Source organism: Arachis stenosperma, chromosome 9 (assembly GCF_014773155.1).
Source record: "Arachis stenosperma cultivar V10309 chromosome 9, arast.V10309.gnm1.PFL2, whole genome shotgun sequence".
Lineage (NCBI taxonomy): Eukaryota > Viridiplantae > Streptophyta > Magnoliopsida > Fabales > Fabaceae > Arachis > Arachis stenosperma.
Window position 1 is genome coordinate 8,218,781 of NC_080385.1, and position 2,807 is coordinate 8,221,587.

Below are 2,807 nucleotides of genomic sequence, written 5' to 3' on the forward strand. Positions count from 1 at the left end.
TCCAGTTCTTTGGTGAACAAGGGGGGTTCATCCTCCCAAGTCTCATTTCCAAATAACTTGTCATTTAGCTTCATGATTGCTCCAAGGTATTTAGCAACTTGCTCTTCAGTGACATACTCATCCTCTTAAGAGGAAGAATACTCATCAGAGCTCATGAATGGCAGAAGTAAGTCCAATGGAATCTCTATGGTCTCATTTTGAGCCTCAGATTCCCATTGGAACTCAGAGGAGATTGGTACACGCCCACTGAGGTCTTCCTCAGTGGCGTCCTCCTCCTCTCTTTCCTCTCCACATTCGGCCATGGTTATGGCTTTGCACTCTCCTTTTGGATTTTCTTCTGTATTACTTGGGAGAGTACTAGGAGGGAGTTCAGTAATTTTCTTGCTCAGCTGTCCCACTTGTCCTTCCAAATTTCTGATGGAGGACCTTGTTTCATTCATGAAACTTTGAGTGGTCTTTATTAGATCAGAGACCATTGTTGCTAAGTCAGAAGTATTCTGCTTAGAACTCTCTGTCTGTTGCTGAGAAGATGATGGAAAAGGCTTGCTATTGCTAAACCTGTTTCTTCCACCATTATTGTTATTGAAACCTTGTTGAGGTCTCTCTTGATTCTTCCATGAGAGATTTGGGTGATTTCTCCATGAAGAATTATAGGTGTTTCCATAGGGTTCTCCTAGGTAATTCACCTCTTCCATGGAAGGGTTCTCAGGATCATAAGCTTCTTCCTCAGATGAAGCATCCTTAGTACTGTTTGGTGCATTTTGCATTCCAGACAGACTTTAAGAAATCAAATTGACTTGTTGAGTCAATATCTTGTTCTGAGCCAATATGGCATTCAGAGTGTCAATCTCAAGAACTCCTTTCTTCTGACTAGTCCCATTGTTCACAGGATTCCTTTCAGAAGTGTACATGAATTGGTTATTTGCAACCATTTCAATCAATTCTTGAGCTTCTGCAGGCGTCTTCTTCAGATGAAGAGATCCTCCAGCAGAGCTATCCAAAGACATCTTGGATAGTTCAGAGAGACCATCATAGAAAATACCTATGATGCTCCATTCAGAAAGCATGTCTGAGGGACATCTTCTGATTAATTGTTTGTATCTTTCCCAAGCTTCATAGAGGGATTCTCCATCCTTCTGTCTGAAGGTTTGGACTTCCACTCTAAGCTTACTCCATCTTTGTGGTGGAAAGAACTTTGCCAAGAAGGCATTGACTAGCTTTTCCCAAGAGTCCAGGCTTTCTTTAGGTTGAGAATCCAACCATATTCTAGCTCTGTCTCTTACAGCAAAAGGGAATAGCATCAGTCTGTAGACCTCAGGGTTAACCCCATTAGTCTTGACTGTGTCACAGATTTGCAAGAATTCAGCTAAGAACTGATGAGGATCTTCCATTGGAAGTCCATGGAACTTGCAATTCTGTTGCATTAGAGAAACTAATTGAGGCTTAAGCTCAAAGTTGTTTGCTCCAATGGCAGGGATAGAGATGCTTCTCCCATAAAATCAGGAGTAGGTGCAGTGAAGTCACCCAGCACCTTCCTTGCATTGTTGGCATTGTTGTTGTTTTCGGCTGCCATGTGTTCTTCTTCCTTGAAGAATTCGGTCAGGTCCTCTAAAGAGAGTTGTGCTTTAGCTTCTCTTAGCTTTCTCTTCAAGGTCCTTTCAGGTTCAGGATCAGCTTCAACAAGAATGCCTTTGTCTCTGCTCCTGCTCATATGAAAGAGGAGAGAAAAAGAAAATGTGGAATCCTCTATGTCACAGTATAGAGATTCCTTGAAGTGTCAGAGGAAAAGAGAAATAGTAAGAAGAAGGAGAAGAAGAATTCGAACTTTATTAGTTAGAGTTCGAATTGTGCATTTAGAAGGAGTAGTACTCCATAAATAGAAGGATGTGGGAAGGAGGGAAGAGGATTTTCGAAAATTCAATCAAAAAGATGTTGATAATTTTCGAAAATTGAAAGTGGAAAAGAAATCAAGTGATTTTTGAAAAAGATTTTTAAAATTAGAAGTCAAAAAGATTTGATTGAAACTATTTTGAAGAAGATGTGGTTAAAAAGATTTGATTGAAAAGTTATGGTTTTAAAAAGATATGATTGAGAAGATATGATTTGAAAAACATTTTAAAAAGATATGATTTGAAAACAATTTGAAAAGATATGTTTTTTAAAAAAAATATTAATGACTTGCCTAACAAGAAAAGATATGATTCAAACATAAAACCTTTCTTAATAGAAAAGGCAAAAAATGTTCAATCAAATCATTAATTGTTAGTAAGTATCTTTGAGAAAGGAAAGAAATTGATTTTGAAAACATTTGATTGAAAAGATATGATTTGAAAAAGATTTGGTTTTGAAAAACTTTGAAAACTTGAAAAAAAATTGATTTGAAAACAAAATCTTCCCCCTAGCACCATCTTGGCGTTAAACGCCCAGAATGGTATACATTCTGGCGTTTAACGCCCAAAATGCTACCTTTTTGGGCGTTAAACGCCCAACCAGGTACCCTGGCTGGCGTTTAAACGCCAGTCTGCCTTCTTCACTGGGCATTTTTGAATGCTCAGCTTTTTCTGTATAATTCCTCTGCAGCATGTTCTGAATCTTCAATTCTTTGTATTATTGACTTGAAAAGACACAAATTAAAAATATTTTTGGATTTTTAATAATCAAAATGCAACAAGAATCAAATAACAATGCATGCAAGACACCAAACTTAGCAGTTTGTGTACTACTGACACTATATGAGACACATAAACACTCAAGCCAAAAGAATTCAAAGATCAGAGTAGGAAATCATCAAGAATTACTTGAAGATC

The 2,807-nt window shown here is 37.7% G+C and overlaps 1 non-coding gene across 1 annotated transcript; it reads left to right on the forward strand.

Moving 5' to 3' along the window:
- The first annotated feature begins 1,061 nt into the window (after positions 1-1,061).
- On the forward strand, positions 1,062-1,169 carry LOC130953088 (small nucleolar RNA R71). The gene has a single exon (XR_009075261.1). It is a non-coding gene; the product is annotated as a small nucleolar RNA R71 (small nucleolar RNA).
- The last annotated feature ends 1,638 nt before the right edge of the window (positions 1,170-2,807 follow it).